The 24,807-nt window shown below is 40.9% G+C and overlaps 5 non-coding genes across 5 annotated transcripts; all 5 read right to left on the bottom strand.

Moving 5' to 3' along the window:
* Positions 1–4,524: 4,524 nt before the first annotated feature.
* Positions 4,525–4,597, bottom strand: TRNAM-CAU (transfer RNA methionine (anticodon CAU)). Its single transcript has one exon. It is a non-coding gene; the product is annotated as a tRNA-Met (tRNA).
* A 1,048-nt stretch (positions 4,598–5,645) lies between these two features.
* Positions 5,646–5,718, bottom strand: TRNAM-CAU (transfer RNA methionine (anticodon CAU)). Its single transcript has one exon. It is a non-coding gene; the product is annotated as a tRNA-Met (tRNA).
* Positions 5,719–7,057: 1,339 nt separating this feature from the next.
* Positions 7,058–7,130, bottom strand: TRNAM-CAU (transfer RNA methionine (anticodon CAU)). The gene has a single exon. It is a non-coding gene; the product is annotated as a tRNA-Met (tRNA).
* A 1,048-nt stretch (positions 7,131–8,178) lies between these two features.
* Positions 8,179–8,251, bottom strand: TRNAM-CAU (transfer RNA methionine (anticodon CAU)). The gene has a single exon. It is a non-coding gene; the product is annotated as a tRNA-Met (tRNA).
* A 2,162-nt stretch (positions 8,252–10,413) lies between these two features.
* TRNAM-CAU (transfer RNA methionine (anticodon CAU)) lies at positions 10,414–10,486 on the bottom strand. The gene has a single exon. It is a non-coding gene; the product is annotated as a tRNA-Met (tRNA).
* Positions 10,487–24,807: the final 14,321 nt, after the last annotated feature.

Genomic DNA, 24,807 nt, shown 5'->3' with positions numbered 1-24,807 from the left:
CTGTGTCACACGATGATGTTCAAAACAATCCTCAAAGAAGTGAACCTAGATCTAGTACTAGGGAAGAAATAGAAAATGGTAATGGTGGGTCTTCACTTAGGGTGAATGCGCCCTGGTTTGTGCCTGAACAACCTTTAAACTAGATAGTGAGTCTATTGTTATTGTGACACAGAATAGCATAGACGAAGATGAGAATATTGTGTCAGTAGCCAATCTTAATACTGAAGATTTAAGAAACAAACTTTGTAATGAAAATTCTAGTAAAGCAAACTGTGAATCATGCCTTAAAAATGTATGTAGGGTAGATATTAATTTTTATGAAGACTTGTTAGAAGACGAAGCGAAATATAGTTCTAATAATTTAATGTTACCTGTAAACCTCAGGAACAAAGTCAAGAATACAACGTCTATCTTTGCAAATATTAATGGGATAGAGAGTAAATGCTTAGTAGATAGTGGTAGTGACATTTGTTTGATGTCAGAGAACAAATGGAAACGTATTACTAGCGAAGTCACCAGACCTAAATTAGAGCCAATAGAAGATATTATTTTGGTTGACTATTCTGGAAAAAGAAAACAGAAAGTACTTGGAAAATTTTGTGTGGATATAGAAATTGAAGATATTATGTTTTTTGTTCAGTTTGTTGTCGTCAAAGATTTGACAGTAGACATTCTTTTAGGTTTAGATTTTTTGTATAATGTAGAGGCTCTTGTAAACTTCAAGGAAAATTCTTTATTGTTACACACCAAACAAGGTGAAAGGTTAGTTAAATTATTGCCTATATCTTGTCCAACTTTTGATGTGAGTGAAGAGGCAGAGAGTAGTTGTCTTAATGTAACCCAAAAGTCAAAAGAGGAAATAACTGTTGCTAGTGTAGAAGATCTTAAATTAAAAGCTATGCAAGCTGAAATACTCGGTGAAGATGAAAAGAACCAACTGTTTGATTTGTTACTTGAATTTAGGATGCTGTTTGATGAAAAACCTGGTTTATGTACTAAATATGAACATCATATTGAATTAGATACAACAGAACCTTTAGTTTCTAAGCCATATCGAATACCTTATCATTACAGACAAAATGTTAGAGATCATATTCAAAAATTACTTGAGTGGGACATTATAGAACTTTCTGATTCACCTTATTTAAATCCACTAGTAATAGTTCCTAAGTCTGATAAAAGTGTAAGAGTATGTACTGACTTCAGGAATATTAATCAACACCAGAAAGTTAGTCAAATTAGACCAATTAATATTGAAGAGGCATTACAAGGATTTGTTGGTAGACCATATGTATCACTGATCGATATGTCCTCTGGATTTCACCAGATTTTGTTGTCGGAGTCATCTAAAAAGTATACTGCATTTTTGTTTGAAGGTAGACAATACCAATACAAACGATTAGTATTTGGTACATGTAATGGAGTACAAGCATTTACGATGGCAATGACCAAGGTATTAGGCGACATTCTGTCAGAGAATGTTATCATTTATGTTGATGATTTATGCATTAGAAGTGAATCTTTAGAAAGTCACATAGAACATTTAAGAAGTGTATTTTCTAAATTAAGAGAGTCTGGTATGACTGTACGTCTCAAAAAGACATTCCTCTGTAAAGAAAAGTTATTGTACTTGGGTCACATTATTGACAAAACAGGTATAAGAGTAAATCCAGAAAGAGTAGAGGCTATTCTCAACCTTCCTACTCCGAAGGATGTAAAGACACTTCAAAAAATAATAGGTTGTTTCTCTTGGATGAGAAGATTCATTCCAAACTTTGCTACCATATGTGCACCTTTATATGAATTGTTAAGGAAAGGTAAGAAATGGATATGGACTAAGAAGGAACAAGAGAGTTTTGATTTGCTCAAACAAGAAATTTCTAATGATGCTAAACTATTTCATCCTGATCTTAATCAAAGGTTTTATGTCCAGGGAGATGCTTCCTTACTTGGCATCGGAGGATATTTGTATCAAATAATTGATGGCGAGAAAAGAATAATAAGTTATGTAAGTCGTACACTGAAAGGTTATGAGAAACAATACACCATAACCGAGCTAGAATGTTTAAGTCTTTTATTTTGTATTGAGAAATGTAATCAATATCTTTTGGGTAAAGATTTTACTTTAGTTTGTGATCATAAGTGTCTCACTTGGCTGAACCATTCGAAGAATTGGAACCCTCGCTTATTGCGTTGGTCCCTTCAACTTCAAAAATACCAGTTCATTGTAGAATACTGCAAAGGATCTGACAATGGCCTAGCGGACTTATTGTCCAGACAATTTTCAGAATCAGAGCCGATCTTGATGCACATGAACAATAACGTAATGTTTAAAAATGAAGTATTGGATATACCTATAGAGTTGTTAGTCCAAGAACAGTACAATGATAAGTTATTTCAACCTATCATTGATTATTTGAACAATTGTGAAAGTGTAAGTGTAAGTTTACCTCAAAGGTGTAGAAATTGGAAAAAGTTTTATAAAGTATTCAATGGAATTTTGATGATAAGAGATTTTCACTTTGAGAACATCTGGAAAATATGTATACCTCAATCTTTAGTTTCTGTAATACTGAGGAATTATCATGACAATATGGGCCACTTTGGTTGTGAAAAAGTACTCAGAAGAGTTAGGAAATTGTACTTTTGGCCTGGTATGAGAAAAGGTATTCTGAGTTATATCAAAGATTGTGAACTATGTATGAGAACGAAGCCGAGTAGACATCCGCCCAAGGGCATATTCCAACAACATTGTAACCAAGGTGAAACTATTCTGTTTTTGGATATACAAGGACCATTAATTAAAGGTTCGCAAGGAGAAAGGTTTCTTCTAACCTTACAAGATGCTAACACTAAATATCTGTTTGCTTATCCAATGAGGTCAAGTACAGCCAACAGTATTGTAAAAGCCTTGCTAGAAGGATATGTCAGGCATTTTGGCATTCCACACAGGTTGGTTAGTGATAACGCCACGGTGTTTCATTCTAACAAATATGTGGACACTTTAACAAGCTTAGGTATAAAATTGGCGTATACCCCAATATATCACCCTAGTTCTAATTTAGTTGAGAGAATTCATTCCGAACTCAACCGGCTTATGCGTGTTTTTTGTAAAAACAAACACAAAGAGTGGCCAAAATATATAGATGTAGTGGTAAGCTTATTAAATGATAGTGTACACACACAGCTAGGATTTGCACCCTCAGAGTTACAACTAAACAGAGATCTTAACTCATGTATTTTGAATCATTTTAATTTACCGCCTAATGAAATTTCTCTGTGAAAAGACAAACTATACATGGCTTTTGTAAAAGGTTTCCAAGCAAGGAAGAAAAAAAATGACAAGTACAACTTACAACAAGAAAATAGACCTGAAGTTAAAATAAAAGACCTGGTATTTGTAAAAACACATTATCTTAGCAGTCTCCTAGAAAATCGCACTAAAAAGTACTGTGAGGTCTATGAAGGTCCGTATATGGTAATTGACAAACAAGCAACTAATGTATACATTGTAATAGATTTGAAAACTGGCAATATCAGTGGTAACCATCACAGTGATAATCTAAAAATCTGGAATTGTACCATTGAAAAGAGAAGTTGTTATTTAAGCCAATTGGAGAAACTAAATCCAAAATTGTACAAACATTTGTTTTGGGTAGATCAAAGAAAGATTTAGATTTTGTTTCAAATTATTTATATTTATTTGTTATTTTTATATTTTCTTTAACATAAATGTTGTTGTATTGATTATACCCAGTGTATTTGACCATGATGTATACCAGTTTAACTGTAACTACACAAAGTATGAGTGTAGATAACATAACGATGTGTAAATTATAAATGGGTATTTTATTTTGTAAAAATTTCACTTGAAGGAAATTTTTCTCCCAAGAGAGGGGAGTTATGACAGTTGTATTATTTGATTAATTTTGTACTCGAGTGTATTGAGGTAGGAACGTCGTGTGACGTGGTGAACGACCTCAGAGCTCCTCATGCCTCGTGGCTCGAGCGAGGTGGAAAGGGGGCGGTGCTAGTAGTTGAAACGGCAGATCGCTTGACGTCGGACTGGGAATCGAGCAGTGCCTTGACGTTTGTACGGGGTGTAATACCTGTAATTACGTGTTCGTATTGAATAAAGAGTAAGTCAAGGAAACTGATTCTTATTACTTCCCGTCGTCATAGATTGTTATCAAACCTTGTAATTCAGAAATCACTTGGTAGTGGTGGCAACCGAACCCGCGCCCTCGAAGAGACTAGTGCCTAAAAAAGGCGCCTTAGACTTTTCGTCTATGCTACGCTACTCCACATGCAACCTTATTCCACAGAAAACTCAACGGTTCCTTAAATTCTGAACGAGTCATCATCAAGTTTGCTTAGACACGTGTGCCGTATTTGCACTGATATGAGATATCTGGTTATGCATTTGAAAAGTGTGAGTGAAATAAATTGGATCCGCTTGTCCCATGTTCTTGTTGAAAAGGGGAATTACATTTACAACAGTAACTTTAAAATTTACGAAAGAAATGCCCCGGGTGAGGATTGAACTCACGACCTTGAGATTATGAGACTCACGAGCTACCGACTGCGCTACCGAGGCCACACATTTAACTAAAGATGTATTTCGTCAACTTTTCTATCATCCTAGTTATGGTAATGATTGTTCAGAGATTTTTCACGACTCGAAATGTAGGGCTGTAACTACCTCCAACAAAATTTCCTATCACATATTTATATAAATAAAGCACAATTCCGATCAATACCTCCTCTTATGTTCTCTTGTGAAGTACTTTAAGTTCTTGGCAGAACATACAATTCTCTTGATGCTCTTCTCATCCATGCAAATAAATTGTAAACACTCTTCTTCAGCTGCTCAATTTCACGGTGGAATAACATTCTGCTACAAACTCTTGTTCGCAACTGATCATCTTCAGAGATACGTGATTCAACGTTTCTGTCGTTTCCTATACTTTATGTTACGGCTACTTATAATCTTCCAAGGTATACAGCAAGAGCAGCATATCCTTTAGGAAACGCCAAATGAACATGAAATTCATAAAAAGGTAAAGGTAAAGTTCTCCCCTGTGCATAGCACCACGCCATTAACGCGTATAGGGGGTGTGGGGATTAAATTAATCTGTTTATCTTGCCACCTTGTCTTGTGAAAATCGGCTTGTGTAGCGCTGAAAGCTAAGTGAAATACAAGAAAATTACACAGCAGTAATCGTACCGAAGATGACTGTATTTGACCCAGTGAAAATGTAGAACATCTCAATATAACCCAGACTTTTATTTAAATTGATAAGATTGTTATCAAACCTTGTAATTCAGAAATCACTTGGTAGTGGTGGCAACCGAACCCACGCCCTCGAAGAGACTAGTGCCTAAAAAAGGCGCCTTAGACTTTTCGTCTATGCTACGCTACTCCACATGCAACCTTATTCCACAGAAAACTCAACGGTTCCTTAAATTCTGAACGAGTCATCATCAAGTCTGCTTAGACACGTGTGCCGTATTTGCACTGATATGAGATATCTGTTTATGCATTTGAAAAGTGTGAGTGAAATAAATTGGATCCGCTTGTCCCATGTTCTTGTTGAAAAGGGGAATTACATTTACAACAGTAACTTTAAAATTTACGAAAGAAATGCCCCGGGTGAGGATTGAACTCACGACCTTGAGATTATGAGACTCACGCGCTACCGTCTGCGCTACCGAGGCCACACATTTAACTAAAAATGTATTTCGTCAACTTTTCTATCATCCTAGTTATGGTAATGATTGTTCAGAGATTTTTCACGACTCGAAATGTAGGGCTGTAACTACCTCCAACAAAATTTCCTATCACATATTTATATAAATAAAGCACAATTCCGATCAATACCTCCTCTTATGTTCTCTTGTGAAGTACTTTAAGTTCTTGGCAGAACATACAATTCTCTTGATGCTCTTCTCATCCATGCAAATAAATTGTAAACACTCTTCTTCAGCTGCTCAATTTCACGGTGGAATAACATTCTGCTACAAACTCTTGTTCGCAACCGATCATCTTCAGAGATACGTGATTCAACGTTTCTGTCGTTTCTTAAACTTTATGTTACGGCTACTAATAATCTTCCAAGGTATACAGCAAGAGCAGCATATCATTTAGGAAACGTCAAATGAACATGAAATTCATGTTCGATTAAATTAATCTGTTCATCTTGCCACCTTGTCTTGTGAAAATCGGCTTGTGACAGTGAATTCTCTATGTGAAGATTTCTTTCCCAATGTAAATACAGACAGTGGATTCGGAAAAATGTGGAAATTCTACAAAAATCGAAAAATTGTAGACGTGTGAAACCATAGTAATTGTTTCGTTCTAGTGAGAAGTGAATAAAACATACGAGGCCGATCATTTAGTAACGAAAAATATATATGAAACTAAACCTTACGGGAAAAGGCAGTAGGTAATGGAATAAAGTTCAACACTATGACTTGATGTATACTTACGAAGTCCGATTTAGGTATCTAATTCCAGTGCGTACTTGACTTACAGCATCGGTTCCTCGGACAATGATTCACCCTTCGGTATAATTGAAGTGTGCAGATTAAAAACGCTGAAAACTAAGTGAAATACAACACAAATTACACAGCAGTAATCGTACCAAAGGTGACTGTATTTGACCCAGTAAAAATGTAGAACATCTCAATATAACCAAGACTTTTATTTAAATTGATAAGATTGATATCAAACCTTGTAAGTCAGAAATCATTTGGTAGTGGTGGCATTCAAACCCACGGCCTCGAAGAGACTTGTGCCTAAGAAAGGCGTCTTAGACTTCTCGTCGACGCTACTCCACATGCAACATCATTCCACAGAAAACTCAACGGTTCCTTAAATTCTGAACGAGTCATCATCAAGTCTGCTTAGACACGTGTGCCGTATTTGCACTGATATGAGATATCTGTTTATGCATTTGAAAAGTGTGAGTGAAATAAATTGGATCCGCTTGTCCCATGTTCTTGTTGAAAAGGGGAATTACATTTACAACAGTAACTTTAAAATTTACAAAAGAAATGCCCCGGGTGAGGATTGAACTCACGACCTTGAGATTATGAGGCTCACGCGCTACCGACTGCGCTACCGAGGCCACACATTTAACTAAAAATGTATTTCGTCAACATTTCTATCATCCTAGTTATGGTAATGATTGTTCAGAGATTTTTCACGACTCGAAATGTAGGGCTGTATCTACCTCCAACAAAATTTCCTATCACATATTTATATAAATAAAGCACAATTCCGATCAATACCTCCTCTTATGTTCTCTTGTGAAGTACTTTAAGTTCTTGGCAGAACATACAATTCTCTTGATGCTCTTCTCATCCATGCAAATAAATTGTAAACACTCTTCTTCAGCTGCTCAATTTCACGGTGGAATAACATTCTGCTACAAACTCTTGTTCGCAACCGATCATCTTCAGAGATACGTGATTCAACGTTTCTGTCGTTTCTTATACTTTATGTTACGGCTACTTATAATCTTCCAAGGTATACAGCAAGAGCAGCATATCCTTTAGGAAACGCCAAATGAACATGAAATTCATAAAAAGGTAAAGGTAAAGTTCTCCCCTGTGCATAGCACCACGCCATGAACGCGTATAGGGGGTGTGGGGATTAAATTAATCTGTTTATCTTGCCACCTTGTCTTGTGAAAATCGGCTTGTGTAGCGCTGAAAGCTAAGTGAAATACAAGAAAATTACACAGCAGTAATCGTACCGAAGATGACTGTATTTGACCCAGTGAAAATGTAGAACATCTCAATATAACCCAGACTTTTATTTAAATTGATAAGATTGTTATCAAACCTTGTAATTCAGAAATCACTTGGTAGTGGTGGCAACCGAACCCACGCCCTCGAAGAGACTAGTGCCTAAAAAAGGCGCCTTAGACTTTTCGTCTATGCTACGCTACTCCACATGCAACCTTATTCCACAGAAAACTCAACGGTTCCTTAAATTCTGAACGAGTCATCATCAAGTCTGCTTAGACACGTGTGCTGTATTTGCACTGATATGAGATATCTGTTTATGCATTTGAAAAGTGTGAGTGAAATAAATTGGATCCGCTTGTCCCATGTTCTTGTTGAAAAGGGGAATTACATTTACAACAGTAACTTTAAAATTTACGAAAGAAATGCCCCGGGTGAGGATTGAACTCACGACCTTGAGATTATGAGACTCACGCGCTACCGTCTGCGCTACCGAGGCCACACATTTAACTAAAAATGTATTTCGTCAACTTTTCTATCATCCTAGTTATGGTAATGATTGTTCAGAGATTTTTCACTACTCGAAATGTAGGGCTGTAACTACCTCCAACAAAATTTCCTATCACATATTTATATAAATAAAGCACAATTCCGATCAATACCTCCTCTTATGTTCTCTTGTGAAGTACTTTAAGTTCTTGGCAGAACATACAATTCTCTTGATGCTCTTCTAATCCATGCAAATAAATTGTAAACACTCTTCTTCAGCTGCTCAATTTCACGGTGGAATAACATTCTGCTACAAACTCTTGTTCGCAACCGATCATCTTCAGAGATACGTGATTCAACGTTTCTGTCGTTTCTTATACTTTATGTTACGGCTACTTATAATCTTCCAAGGTATACAGCAAGAGCAGCATATCCTTTAGGAAACGCCAAATGAACATGAAATTCATAAAAAGGTAAAGGTAAAGTTCTCCCCTGTGCATAGCACCACGCCATGAACGCGTATAGGGGGTGTGGGGATTAAATTAATCTGTTTATCTTGCCACCTTGTCTTGTGAAAATCGGCTTGTGTAGCGCTGAAAGCTAAGTGAAATACAAGAAAATTACACAGCAGTAATCGTACCGAAGATGACTGTATTTGACCCAGTGAAAATGTAGAACATCTCAATATAACGCAGACTTTTATTTAAATTGATAAGATTGTTATCAAACCTTGTAATTCAGAAATCACTTGGTAGTGGTGGCAACCGAACCCACGCCCTCGAAGAGACTAGTGCCTAAAAAAGGCGCCTTAGACTTTTCGTCTATGCTACGCTACTCCACATGCAACCTTATTCCACAGAAAACTCAACTGGTTCCTTAAATTCTGAACGAGTCATCATCAAGTCTGCTTAGACACGTGTGCCGTATTTGCACTGATATGAGATATCTGGTTATGCATTTGAAAAGTGTGAGTGAAATAAATTGGATCCGCTTGTCCCATGTTCTTGTTGAAAAGGGGAATTACATTTACAACAGTAACTTTAAAATTTACGAAAGAAATGCCCCGGGTGAGGATTGAACTCACGACCTTGAGACTCACGCGCTACCGACTGCGCTACCGAGGTTACACATTTAACTAAAGATGTATTTCGTCAACTTTTCTATCATCCTAGTTATGGTAATGATTGTTCAGAGATTTTTCACGACTCGAAATGTAGGGCTGTAACTACCTCCAACAAAATTTCCTATCACATATTTATATAAATAAAGCACAATTCCGATCAATACCTCCTCTTATGTTCTCTTGTGAAGTACTTTAAGTTCTTGGCAGAACATACAATTCTCTTGATGCTCTTCTCATCCATGCAAATAAATTGTAAACACTCTTCTTCAGCTGCTCAATTTCACGGTGGAATAACATTCTGCTACAAACTCTTGTTCGCAACTGATCATCTTCAGAGATACGTGATTCAACGTTTCTGTCGTTTCCTATACTTTATGTTACGGCTACTTATAATCTTCCAAGGTATACAGCAAGAGCAGCATATCCTTTAGGAAACGCCAAATGAACATGAAATTCATAAAAAGGTAAAGGTAAAGTTCTCCCCTGTGCATAGCACCACGCCATTAACGCGTATAGGGGGTGTGGGGATTAAATTAATCTGTTTATCTTGCCACCTTGTCTTGTGAAAATCGGCTTGTGTAGCGCTGAAAGCTAAGTGAAATACAAGAAAATTACACAGCAGTAATCGTACCGAAGATGACTGTATTTGACCCAGTGAAAATGTAGAACATCTCAATATAACCCAGACTTTTATTTAAATTGATAAGATTGTTATCAAACCTTGTAATTCAGAAATCACTTGGTAGTGGTGGCAACCGAACCCACGCCCTCGAAGAGACTAGTGCCTAAAAAAGGCGCCTTAGACTTTTCGTCTATGCTACGCTACTCCACATGCAACCTTATTCCACAGAAAACTCAACGGTTCCTTAAATTCTGAACGAGTCATCATCAAGTCTGCTTAGACACGTGTGCCGTATTTGCACTGATATGAGATATCTGTTTATGCATTTGAAAAGTGTGAGTGAAATAAATTGGATCCGCTTGTCCCATGTTCTTGTTGAAAAGGGGAATTACATTTACAACAGTAACTTTAAAATTTACAAAAGAAATGCCCCGGGTGAGGATTGAACTCACGACCTTGAGATTATGAGACTCACGCGCTACCGACTGCGCTACCGAGGCCACACATTTAACTAAAAATGTATTTCGTCAACATTTCTATCATCCTAGTTATGGTAATGATTGTTCAGAGATTTTTCACGACTCGAAATGTAGGGCTGTAACTACCTCCAACAAAATTTCCTATCACATATTTATATAAATAAAACACAATTCCGATCAATACCTCCTCTTATGTTCTCTTGTGAAGTACTTTAAGTTCTTGGCAGAACATACAATTCTCTTGATGCTCTTCTCATCCATGCAATTAAATTGTAAACACTCTTCTTCAGCTGCTCAATTTCACGGTGGAATAACATTCTGCTACAAACTCTTGTTCGCAACCGATCATCTTCAGAGATACGTGATTCAACGTTTCTGTCGTTTCTTAAACTTTATGTTACGGCTACTAATAATCTTCCAAGGTATACAGCAAGAGCAGCATATCATTTAGGAAACGTCAAATGAACATGAAATTCATGTTCGATTAAATTAATCTGTTCATCTTGCCACCTTGTCTTGTGAAAATCGGCTTGTGACAGTGAATTCTCTATGTGAAGATTTCTTTCCCAATATAAATACAGACAGTGGATTCGGAAAAATGTGGAAATTCTACAAAAATCGAAAAATTGTAGACGTGTGAAACCATAGTAATTGTTTCGTTCTAGTGAGAAGTGAATAAAACATACGTGGCCGATCATTTAGTAACGAAAAATATATATGAAACCAAACCTTACGGGAAAAGGCAGTAGGTAATGGAATAAAGTTCAACACTATGACTTGATGTATACTTACGAAGTCCGATTTAGGTATCTAATTCCAGTGCAGTAGTATAAATTTGTGCATCTGACCGCAACTCTGATTTCTTGACCAAACGACCACAAAAAGTTGAAAAACTTACTTTCTCTCCCTGTTCCGCGCCTTATTTATTACGCTGACGACGTTTCACGGGCGCAAAAAGGCAGTGATGAGCGAAAGATGAGCTCTCATCCTCTCATCTTCTCATCTTCTCATCTTCTCATCTTCTCATCTTCTCATCTTCTCATTCTCTCATCTTCTCATCTTCTCATCTTCTCATCCTCTAAAATGTTTGTAGATCGTGACCTTTGTAAACCTCTCTCTCGAGAACGATGTGCCACACATACACACACACACACACACTCCTCTCATCTTCTCATTCTCTCATTCTCTCATTCTCTCATTCTCTCATCTTCTCATCTTCTCATCCTCTAAAATGTTTGTAGATCGTGACCTTTGTAAACCTCTCTCTCGAGAACGATGTGCCACACACACACACACACACACACACACATACACTCATTTTCTCTCCACGTTCCGTGCCTTATTTATTACGCTGGCGATGTTTCAGGGCGCAGAAAAGCAGTGATGAGTGAAAGATGAGCTCTCATCTTCTTATTCTCTTATTTTTAAAGGAGCAAATGTTTGTAGATTGTGACCTTTGTAAACCTCTCTCTCGGGAACGACGTGGCACACACACACACACACACACACACACACACACACACACACACACACACACACACACACACACACACACACACACACACACACACGCACGCACGCGCGTATGTATTGTAACACAAACAAACAAACAAAATAATAATTGTTGTTTTTTAGGATACCTGGCCCCTATAACCTCGCCAGGGTGCGTGGTGCCCAACCAAAAATGTAAAAGTTTTCTAATGGCTGCGGTTATAGATTACCGCACCTCTGTAGAGTTTCACGTGTTTTTTTTTTTTCCCCCAAACTTCCATGAAACCCTACAGAGGACCTCCGTAATGCATGCAACGTGTACTAACGACTCTAGTGTTATTTTGATGTTGTGATATTTTTGGATATAGAGTTTTATTGTGAGATATAGATAAAAATAATTATGTTTATTATTAATATTTTCTTGATGAAGATGGAGAATGTATGTGTGTGTGTTACAAATAAAGTTGCATGCTTTTTTCTAGTGTGTGTGTATGTGTTTTTGATGTTTCGACAGCATCTGAAACGATAAAAAAGAAAGAATTTTATTGTTAATTTTCTTGTGTAAAAACAACAACAAATTTTTTGTGCAAATTTTCTGATTGTCTCGTGCTATAGTGATGAAAAAGATATTGTAACTGATAACTAATGAAATTAACATTGTAACTGATCTGAACTAGTGAAATTCGTATTGTGCCATTATAACTGATTGTGCTAATACTAAAAATTTCTTATTGTGCAAGAAAATAGATGTTAAAAACTTGTTAAAACTGCTCTGTGACCCTCTCGTTCTTCACGTCGTAGGCGAAGGACTTCTCTGCAATCAGGATGACACTGCATAGGGTATCCTCGGGCAAGGCATCGTGGAACTCGCAGACGACCTTGATGTTGGTTCGATCGTTGACCACAACCTTTTTTCTCTTAGATGTGTTGATGACGGTCATGGGTCTCCGTGCTTTGAACTCGCTGGGGGTGTAGTACATGTCCACACTTCCCTCGGTCACGCGTTTGTAAGCCGAATACGCTTCGTAAAGTTTGAGGTAATTGTTTTTGGTCATGTCGAGGTTGTAATTCTCGCGCGGGAACACTTCGTTCCTGCCATTCTTCAGATAAACGTTCTTGATCTTGCAGTCGTCGAATTTGCTGGAATCTTTTTCCTGATTCTTGTCCCTCCCGGTCTGAAAAAGCACTACGACGAAATCTGGCATGTCAAACTGTATGTTGTTGAACTGCGTCGTCACGTCGAATTCCATGTGACTTCCGGATGCCATCTTTTGCACGCACTGGTAACCGTGAAAGTGAATCGGCACCTGCGGACTTTTCAAGATCTCCGCTTTGTACTTGAGGGCGTAGTTCGTTTCGTATTCCACCACCGGCATTCTCAATTCCATGCTTCGGATGACGCATTTCGCTGCTTCGGGTAGAGTGTTGGCTATCGGCGTGCCGTCGGCATTCAAGTTGGTGTATCGCATCAGTGCGTCGTTGTCGTTGGCCGCTCTTCGAAACGTGACCCTCAGTCCTCCCTTCCACATGATCTCCTTGTAGTCTGAGAAGAAACCCGGCAGCAGACGCATGGGAAAGAGCACCGTGTGACTTCTCGTCGATATTTTGGTCCCGGCTTCGAATCCTCCCGCTTGATAGTATGCTGCGTCCGTTTTGGATAATTTCAAGGTTCCCACTGCCGTCGACGTGATGCCTGGATAGTCTATTCTGTCGATGACGGTGTTATGTTTCCTCACCTCCACCTGCGAGAACAGGTGAGGCACGAAGTTGTCCACGAGTATCAAGTTTGCTGCTGCGGGAAACGCGTCTCCGCTTTCTTTCTTCACCACGTCGAATTGAAGGTAGAGGTCCGCTCTGTGAGGATGAATGAACCCATCGCCTACGTCCACGTCGTATTCGATCTCCCTGTTCGCTTCGTTCAGATTGGCGAACGTGCGACGGTTGGGAGGGAAAGATTGCAATTCGTAACTTTCGATTTCCTCCATTTTACATGTATGGTTATTTATTATACGTTGATTTCCACGATGGCCGTCGTAGTGGCACCTGCGAAATCCACCACGTCTCCTTTCTCGTTCGTCACCACCAACTCTATGTCGTCTATGCGGTTGCGACATACTGGAAAATAGATCGGCGAAGAGGGCGTGTAGATGATCGGTTCCATGAACTCGGAACTTGGTTTGAAAGTGGCTATGATTCCCGTCTGCTTGTGACTTCCTAATAATCCGTCCGAGGATTTCGTGATCATTCCTTCCGCCACGTTACAGTGTACGTTCAAAGTCTCTATGGCCAAGAATTTAGGAATGTTGGTTGCTACATGCTTGATGCCAGCTTCGAGTTTGGTGTCGTTCTCGAAACCTAAAAGTTCTCCTATGGTGCCCAGGTCCACGTTCTCCGTCGCCGACAGGATTTCCACTCTGTGCGTGACCGAATTTTGAGAAAGATATGTGCCTTTGGGTAATTGAGCTTGCAAAGTGGAAAGATTGTATTGTCCTGGCGTGACGACGATGTGTTCGCTTCCGACGCTAATTTTGTTGTTGTGGTGGGTGACGTTAGGTATGAGGTACATGCTGTAGAATGCACGCAGAGCCACGGATTTAGGATAGACAATATCGTCGTGCAGCGTGAGTTTCAAGATTGAAGATTCGCTCGTGAGATGGAACACGCCCATCCTAGTGATGCTGTTTCAGGTTCCACAGTACTTTCTGGAAATCTTCGACCGTAGGGTTATTTATTTTAGAGAGAAACGCAAGCACGGAGAGGCAGAGATGACCGCAGTTCACGTCTCCGAAATCTTGAATGCGTTCGTCGTTGTAGTATATAGAGGTTTCGCTCGTTTTCAGATAATGAATTAAATTTGTAGGTGGAACACCTCCGAAAGAATCGAAAACGAATGCTTTATCATCATTTTTGTGGTAACATATCCAATGCGTGCCTGGATTTTCTTGACCGTCCAAGTTGACTACTCCGCATTCTCTTCTTTTAACGCTTGAAGGTAACGAGTCGGACATAAAAACTCCTCTGAAGTGTTTGATTTGTAACGGTTCGATCAGAGATTCAATGTCTCGGTTGGTGAGTGCTTCTGTTTCTTTTTTTTAAACTTCTTCATCACGCCCTTTCCTCCTTTCTTCTCCATGGCCAGGTTGTGACGTTTCTGTTCTTCCAATTCCGCTTTGTTCTTCTTCGAGTCGATGACGGTTTTCGCGATGGCGGCACTTCCGCCAGCCAAACTTCCAACGGCCCCCAATGCTGCTAGGATGGCCGGGATGCTGAATATGAAACCTCCGATCTTTTGCTGTTTCCGCGAACGCTGCAACCGTCTCAATTGAGGTGTGCTGAGCAGTAATTTCATTCCGTGTCCTTTCGACAAGCAAGAACGTTTCTTCTCGCGTTGTTTCTTGGTGAGTAACCCATCGAGGGCACCTAGATTTTTAAGATTGGAGTATGGTATCTGGTACACGACACCCTTGGGCTTCATGTTGATGCTCTATGTGTTATTTTCACGGTATGTTATTTATATATATTCTGAGATTTTTTCTTGCGTAGTTTTTTACGGTATGTTATTTATATATTTTCAAGGCCTCACAGTCGCTACACAAATTCTATTACGTGCTTCGTTTTCTTGCCAAGAAGTTCCTTTGTCCCCTTGTACACGATTCGAGTTTTGTTCTCGATTAAAATAGATAGCTTCTCGTCAGATAACATGTTAGCGTATCGATCTGGTAAAAATAGACTGTATTGTGCGTTGAGCAACAGGCGTACCTTGGGACCATACTGGGTAGAAACGATTGAACCGGAAGTTATCGTGTAAGGTTTGTCGACTTCCAATTCCCGAATTTTTACATACTCGACTGACAAATTTAGCATTTGTTTTAATGCTTGGAGATCACTCATTTTTTCAGTTGTCATATCGAAGAAGAGAAAATTTTCAGTGTGTGTATGTTAGAGAAATTTAATTGTTTTTTTTTCACGATGTGAGTTATTTATATATACCGAAGATTATTTTTTTCACGATGTGTGTTATTTATATATCAAGTTTTTTTGACACGTATATAGTATTATTTTTTTAACGGAGGAAGAAAGTTCGTGCTTCGGAAAACGCGAGGATGTGCGTAAGGATATCTTCCTTCTCCTGCATAGACTTGTACCAATCATCAGTATACCATCTTCTTCCCTGCATTGCCTCGTACAGTTCGTCCGACCTCTCGTTCAATTTTTCCCCTGCAGCCGAAAGCAGAATGTTGAGATCACCGCACCTCAGGCCGCTGATCTCCCGAAGAAGGTCCTTGAGAACCATTTCACAAGGGATGCGAAATTCCGGCATTGTTCTTGCTATGCTTACAAGTTTATTAACATCTCCGTTAACTACCTTTTTGAATATTTTAGATAGTAGCTCGGGTGGCAAATCAGTTATGCAAGCCATGTTGTTTTTTTTACTGTATGTTATTTATATACCCCACCCCAATTTTTGTTTCGTGTTCATGGCGATGGTGGTGCCTAGTGCGGCGACCCGTTCACCCAGCGATGCGTCTCTGCTCACGAACCTTTCGAAAGCTGCATGCTCTAACTTTCTGTCTGCTTCGTGACGTGCATTCAGATCCGTCTGCGTGGTGTTGTAGGCGATGTCGTGATCTTTGCATGCGGCGTCCAACGGATTCACACCCTTGTCTCCTCTCTCCAATCTTTTCTCGAGTTTGGTACCCGGTCCGCAGTACTGGTAGCCAGGTAAATGCATCTCGAAAGGTAACTTGTTGATGATGTCGTTCACGAGTCCCTTTCCTTCGGCCACGTTCCAGAATTTCGGAGGCAGCGTGTTGATGATTTTGATCAGGTAACCTATGCCCTTGTCGTCGTTAACGATGAAGTTGGAAAGTTTCGTGCTAATCATGTCCACGATACCAACCTTCTCGTTGTAGAAATTACGGTTGCCTGCATTCTCTTCGCCGGCTATCACCAACAATCGGTCCACGAGTTTCCTAACGTCGTCCACCCAAACGAATTCTTTGGGTAACGTGTTGTAGCGTTTGACCCCGCTGCCTGTTTTGACCTGGTTCCAAATCGGTTTGATGAGATTCCTGTACTTCTCGCCGCTGCTCGATTTCACCCTATTCTGCGAGGCGTCGTTGTTTTGGTACAAGGCATCCGTCATGATCAGAATTTCCTTGTAACTTTGGTAATCTTCGTCGGTGTAATCTTTCGGCTGCTTTTTCGCGACGAGTTCCCACAGTCCCACCGTACCCGGATACCTGGTCCAACTATCCTTGTCGCCTAAATTGACTTTAATGTCGTTGCCTTCGAAGGTCACCTTCGATTTCCCAATCTTCCACACCACACCGCCGCCTTCGCTGGTTTCCATGCTAGGATACAATCCGAACACTTCATCCTTGTCGAACTTCCCCGTGCTCAGGTAGTCTCGTGCCAAAGGCCCCAACTCGATTTTATCCGAAGACGACGAGGTGCTACCAATAGCTCGACGTCGTGCCGGTGCATCCTTCAGTTCGAATGGCGTCGAAGGAATGCTCGAAATGGGCGTGGGTACGGCGTAACTTTTAGCTGCGAGCGGTACGAGTTCATTAATCAAATTTTTATTTTGTTCCGTGACACTTTTAATTTCTTTACCTAGACCGCTGATGGCATCGATCACAGGTTGATCCTGACGTTTCTTCTCTTCGTAGAATCCGCGATTCTCGGATTTCCAACCTTTGAAGCGTTTCGCGAGGTAATCGCGAAGCTTGAGATTTTCGTCTTCAATTTTTCGTTTCGTCATGACGTTATTTATATACGTCGTTTCTCACAACGTTGCAACGTTTAGAAAGTCGTTGATTTTGTTTCTGTATTTTCCGTCGTTGGGTTTCCTCGTCATGTCGATCGTCACGAATCCGAAATCGTCAGCGTTCCAGCAAGAAGAGCAGCAGCCTTCCGAAAATTGATTGTAGTTCATGTCTCCGCCTACGTAGTCATCGTATGCGTGCTTGAGGTTGGTGTGATCTTGACGAAACAAACATATGAAATTAGCATTGTCGCGTACTAACTGTTTTGGAATTTTGGAAAACGTTTGAGCTAGGTAGAAGCAATCCATTCCTTTGTGACGACCTTGCGTGAAAAAGTTGCGAATTTCATTTTGATTTTCCAGGATGGCGTCGTCGAACACAACGACTGAATTTTCACGACAATCGTCAAGTGGTTTTATTTCCGAGGCGAACGTTGCAATGTCCAGACCATCGTACAGTTTCATCAGTTGCTGGTATTTGGATTGCTCCAAACTTTTCGAGAACACGTACAGGTGCCTGTTCTTCCAATCTAGCCAATTCGGTGCGAGGAGAAAATTGTCCACGAGCAGTGTCGTTTTCCCACACCCCGAAGGACCTACGATCAGACAGCGGATGCTGTCGGGAAGCAATTCGCCGTTCTTTTTCTTCGTTTGACTTTCCGAATTAGGTAAACGTTTCACAACATTCCACGTACTCATAGAATCACTTCGTTTGAATCGATCCAACTTGTTTCCGGAAGTCCCAGCCATTTCACCAAAAGTTTGTTGCCTCTCTTGCGCAAAACTTTTTCGATAAGGTACGTGTCGGGGTATTTAGTTTTAGAGAGTTCCTCCTCGTAGAAGCGCCCCAATAAAATTTCACCGCCACTGTCTTTTATTATATACGTGTGACGGTTCCCGGGTAGAACTCGAACCACGGTAAAAAGTTCAGTACTCCAGTTTCGTGTAAAACCCCTGTCGAACGTTCGCTTCAATTTACTAACCCTCACCTGTTCTCCAATTTTGTATTTAGCCTTTTTTGTCGTGGGCGTGTACTTTGGACAGTAAACGCTAGAAATTAAACGTTGCTCGTCAGACCTGGTAACGTCAGCTGGCTTCATGCCTATCGTTGCGTGCCGTGTGTGATTATAGTCGTTAACAAGTTCGGGAAGAATAGTGACCCACTTGTAGCTTCCCTGAAGCGTGAAGCGTGACCACATGCGCGATTTCAGAGTGCGATTGAATCTTTCCACGATGCTGGCCTTGACGTCGCTGAAGGTCGAGTAATGTTGAACGTTGTGTTTCCGAATAAACTTTTGGAATACGGCATTGTAAAATTCCTTCCCTTTGTCCGTGTGCAGAAACCGAGGTCGTCTGCCGCCGCTTTCGCAAAAAATTGTCTTGAATGCTTCCGTGACGCACGTTCCTGTTTTTGCCTTCAAAGGTAGAGCCCATGCGAATTTCGAAAATGTGTCTATGACGGTGAGGAGGTACTTGTTGCCCTTGTTCAATTTATGCACGTTTTTTAACTTGCCGCTACTCATTTCGACGAGGTCGCTTTCCCAGAGGTCATCGATTCCCTTGGTTACCACAGCCAAACGTTCGTAGTTACGGCGTGCAGGTTTATGCAATTCTTGGACGATGGCCTGCCTTGACATCTTTAGAGATTACGTTTCAAGAGAAGCACAAGCGTGATGGGATTCAAAGAGGGTGGCACTTCGCTCGTGTTTTGAATGATCAGCTTATCGCCGGCACTCACGTCGAAAACGGTGAGATCTTCGTCTTCGTGTATTTCATATATGTTGCGCGTTTCGTTCCAACGTGCCAGAGGAATGTTTCCTGCTTTCTGGACACCACGATTCGATATCAAAGTCATGGTGGGAACGCTAGCTTTTCTGCCGTGAGACCAGTACGAAAATTCGTTTATCTGAATCGTGCCATCGAGGAGAAACTTGTAGTACGGATGATAAGGATGTAGCATGTACAGTTTGTTACCTTCGACGAACGTGGAGATTCTCTGTTGATTGGGTACGCTGTTGATTTCGATGGCTTGCAAAGAATGCAGTTTAGCGAATTTAGTGTCGACGCTAACGAGGTTGCTGTGAAGCTGACCCAGTGTGTTTTGTACGGGCAACAAATGTTCGACTATGGTATCCGTTACGGTAGAAAATGACGGTTTGATTTTCACTTCCACGTTCAACTGCTTGTAGCTTTCGTTGAGTTCTTGCAACTTGGCACCGAAAGAGGTCAGCGTTGATTCCTGCGTTGATTCCAGCACTCCAACTTGATCTCTGATGTTGACGACAATGTTCTGAAGGTTCTCAATTTGATTCAATTTCGAGCTCTTCTCGGTAAGATCGTTCACGATGATTCGCATGTCTGTAAACTGCGTGTGAAGGTCGGCGACGCTCTGCGAAGTGGGCAGCGTCGACACCAGCGAGGCAAGTTCGTCTCGAATCTGTTCCACGTTCGCCGTTTCCGTTTCCAGTCGTTTCAGCATACGTGATATGTTCCTTTTCAAACCGTGTAATTCTTTGGAGGTGGGGAGATTGGCCACTTTACTCTCGAGATCGCTCAACGAACTTTTGATGTCACTCGAATCAGATAGTGCCGTCACCGCCGTTTTCAATTTTTCCAAATCTTCGCTCGAAGGCACGCTTGTTCGTAACGATTCCAAGTCACCCTGTATGTTGTCCAGTACGTGATGAAAATGAGTAAGATTGGATTCGACGTTCAAATTTTCCAAATATTGGATCTTCTGCTGAACCGTGCTTAACGTGTCCTGAATACTCGTCAACACACTTGCTTCAGCGTGAATATTTTTAATTTCTTCGTTGATCAACTCCAGAGACGCCTGAAGTGTAGCGATGGTGGTTTGAATGTGTTCGAAATCTTGATAGGCCTCCAGTTGAATTTTTATGTTCGCGACGCTTTTACCGATGACCTGCAGTTCGTCCGACGATGGTAGGTTCGTCATTGTATCTTCCAAAGTCTGCAACTTGGATTTGATTTCTTCCAACGTGCCGGTGAATTCTTCTTGTAATTTAGAAACAACGACCTGTAAGCGTTCTATATCAATATCATTCACGACGGTTTGAAGTTCAGAGAAATTCTTTTCTATTGTGGAAGTTCGCTCTTCGATTTCGAGTTTCAATTTTTCCAAATCTTCATTTTTCGATTGAAATTGCTGTAATTTGGCCAAATCATTTTGAAGCGAATCCATGCTCAACTGTATATTTTGAATGTTGTCGTAAGAAGGTACGTCGACATAATTTTTTATCAGTGTTTTCAGTTCGGAATCGATTTTCAGAATGGGATCGAGACATTGCGTTTGGAGCGTAGCGATCTCAGACTCTAAACTTTTGTTTAAGGTCTCCTGCAAAGCGATCAAATCGGTCCTCAACTTCTTAACTCGAACGTCCAGCATGAGAATCTCTTCTGCATGGTCTACACGCTTGGTGTTGCCGAAAATGTCGTTAGGCATTTTTGGTTAACGGTTATTTATAATAGGATAGACGATTCGTAATTCTACGAAGAGAGGAATAAGTTTGTCGTAATCTCCTAGGAGTTCCACGTAAAGATAATCTCCTGCAGACACATCGTACGACATGTTAGAAAGTACCTTGTCGTGCTTCATTCGAAAAATGTTCTTGCCGGTAGAAATTTTGATTTCGCCTGTGTTCTCCGGATTCACGGTGATTTGAAGTTTCCCGTCGATCGGAATTTCATAGAAATGTAAATTGTTATTAAAAACATAAAACATCTTGCCCACATCGTTATTTATTTCCGTCCATATACTATTAAGATGTACAATTAGTAGACCATTGAGTTTAGATAACACGGAAGGTAAGAGGTTATTGGAATTTGGTAATGCAGTGTCCATGTTGCTTTGTTTGCGAAAACCAAAGAGATTCATTGTCCTTGTTAGGTATTTAACACGTGCCTTTGCTATTCTTCAAAATATACGGAGGAAAAGAATGAAAGGGGGAGCCCTCGGGCGATGAAAAGTTGCAACCTGTTATTATGTTGTTAAGCCCGCTCCAAACCAAGCCTCATTAAATTCAACTCTTAATCGCCCGAGGGCTCCCCCTTTCATTCTTTTCCTCCGCCTGCTTTGAAGAGGAAAAGACACAGCGGACTTCATGGCTATGGGGTTACAGTTAACACACGTCACATTTATCGCTTCCACTGTAGTGCCCCCACTCTCGCGTGTGGATTTTACAATCGAGAACACGTAACTTATTGTCCCTTGCATCCAATGCTATTTTGGTTACGCGCGTCGTGTACAAATCATGCATTTTACTTGCAATGCGATGATCGGTGCTGAGTTGCCTTTTACCATGAAAAAGGCATTCTTTGTAGTCTTGCATGCTAAATTTGCTGGTACTTATTTTTCCCACCCCCTTCGCTTTCTTGATCTCTTTTTCTTCTGCAATCTTTACACAGTACATTTTGGCACGAAGCCCCGCAAATTCGCTGATGTACTCCCCGCCAACTTCATCTTTGAACTTTCCAATCGTCATTTTGTTTTCTGTTGAATGCAAGTGATGGCCTGATGGTAAGTTGCTAAAATCGAACAGATGCTTCATCTTAGTCAGATCATGTTCGAGGCTTGGTGTTTGGATTAGAAAAATGAAGCTATCCGTGTCAATGTAACATATTTGGATGTTATCTCCATAAAAAGGTTGAAACTGATCGTAGTACGATTGGTACATGTGCAATTTTGATAGTTCAAGAACAGTGGCACCTATGGCAATCGGCTTGTTGAGCATCACTTGCTTCTTGTTCCTCTCGACGAATACTAGATTCTCGTCGAAAATAGTGAAGTTTTTGAAGTAGGGGGACGCGACGATCTTTTCAAATTTCTTTTCATCCGTGACCAACATTGCGTCGATGTAATTACGCACGTTCTCCATCGTCTTGCCGTAGATGGCGTTATTGAACAGTTTGTACAGATCCTTGTCTGCAGGCGATGTCGATTGCGCTCTGCGGCACGTGTTCTCGGTTATGTACGGTTCCAGCCACTTGCTCTGTCGGAACTTCAATCCTCTATGAACTTTCTTCAACTGCAAGCCGTGACTTATGTAAAATTGGAGGAGTCGGTAGTGCAGAACGTAATTCCGCTTGTTCTCCATGCTTAGTATGAGTTTTGGCTCCGATCCTCCAGGTGGCTTCTCCTTGGTGGGGGCCAGGGCCAATCCGTGATGTTTCTCGTGAAGTGTTTCGGGATAATCGAGATCCACTTCCAAGAAACAGCCCCATTCATTATCTTCGCTCCAGTTGAGAAAATCTTCGCAGGAGAGTTCCTCTTCGGTCATCCACGCGTAGTCGCTGATGGGAAGACACTGGGACATGGAGTGGCCGTACAGGTTGTTGACATCCCAGTAGACAATGTAGGTGTTGGGCTTCGATGCATCGTAACCAGGCGTATGAGGATTGTTTGCCTGAGCATGGCGTCGGGGACATTGGACGATGCCACCCCGTATCGCACTCTCCATGAAAGCATACTGTTCCTTCTCTGCGATGAGGCCCAGTTCCACGTTGGTGTATTTCATCATCGATTCCCAAGTCAACCCCGGCGTGGTGAAGAAATACGCAGGATCCAACTTGTATATCGCGATGCATCTCTTACGAAACGATTCGAAAATATCCATCAGAAGTGTTACGTCCAATTTCAGATAAAAATCGTGATAATCGCGAAAAGTTTGGCAATTGAATGCCGTCCACACACTACGAGCGTGTTCGTAGTCCTCTTCGGAACAGACGTCCTCCGTGAGAGAAGAATAAAATACCTCCCGGGGTGGAAGTTCCGTCTCGTCAAATTTGTCGAAATTGTTGACGTACTCGTAGGGGTAGACACCCTTGCGACGCAACAGATTCAAATTCTCATCTCTCCCCGAAAAACATTTTTGCTTGGTGGCCACAAGATCTTCGTCGCCAAGTTGAGATGCAAGGCTTGCGAGGCTGGAGGACAGGAAATTGTAAGAGTCCAGGATTCGCACTTCCACACTTCCTCCTTCTTTGAGAGGGATCCACACTCTCACTGTAATATACTTCTCACTCGTTCTCGGAATGATGCTGATTCGAGAAGTTATGTTGTGGAGCTCTTTGACGAAGAGATGTGTGTCGTACTTCTCCGTGTAGTGCAGAAACACGGCAACAAAATGCAACTCCTTAATTTTAAGATTGCACGAATTACAGATGGTGCTTAGAAATAATCCATTCTGGTGGTTATGGTGGACGACCTTGTAATTTTTGGGGGTGAAAGCCTGGTTACACTCCTCGCATCTTGTCGCCGCGTCATGTCTCTGTTGTTGTTCTGTTGTGAGAGCAGGTGGAGAAACGTAAGAGCCTTTCAGCCCGGGGGCAAGTTCTCTCGCGCATTCCGCTATCTTCTCAACAAAATGTTTTGCCGCATCGGGTCCGCAATACAAGATGACATCATTCAATTTTTCTCCGTAGATGGAGAAACTGCAAGGCTCGTGGTGAAAAATTTGGGTCGTGCTTGAGGTAGAGGGATCAGGGTCGCAAGACGTCATGGGAACTTGGAAGCTTTCAAAGTCGGCATAAAGGACGACGGGATGGTGGAGAAGAGCCTGGTGTTTCTGAAATTTCATCTTGGTTCCGGGTTCCGGCATGACATCTTCAGGTTCTGCATTCACAGAGCCAAAACACTTGTGCTGTTCTCTCATCTTCTTACCCCCGCGAAAAATTCTCAAACACCGATCGCAAATTTCGATCTTATCGCGATTCTTGCTGATCTGTCTTCCTACTAATCCTGAGAAATTCCGTATCAAACTGTAACGGCCATCTACAAGCAAGAGTCGAATTACATTATTCTGCCTTCTCGCAGGTCTTAAGAAACGAATATTGCCGGAATCGTCAACCCCAAAAACAGAAATATCGATATCTTCTCCTTTTTCCTCTCTATAGTTTTTTAAAATTTGATTGATCTTATTCAGGGGCACAGGGTAGGAAATTCCTCTCATCATATTCTCGTATCTTCCCTCGTATCCTCTGTAATTGGACAGACGTTCGGGGTTAACATTATTAGCTGGGTGTAATGCGGCGATGACAGACCATAGGAAACTCTTCTGATCATTAC

This window comes from Lepisma saccharinum, chromosome 3 (genome assembly GCF_977018435.1).
Source record: "Lepisma saccharinum chromosome 3, izLepSacc3.1, whole genome shotgun sequence".
Lineage (NCBI taxonomy): Eukaryota > Metazoa > Arthropoda > Insecta > Zygentoma > Lepismatidae > Lepisma > Lepisma saccharinum.
The sequence above is the reverse complement of the archived record's forward strand: the minus strand, read 5'-3'. Positions and strand labels throughout refer to the sequence as shown.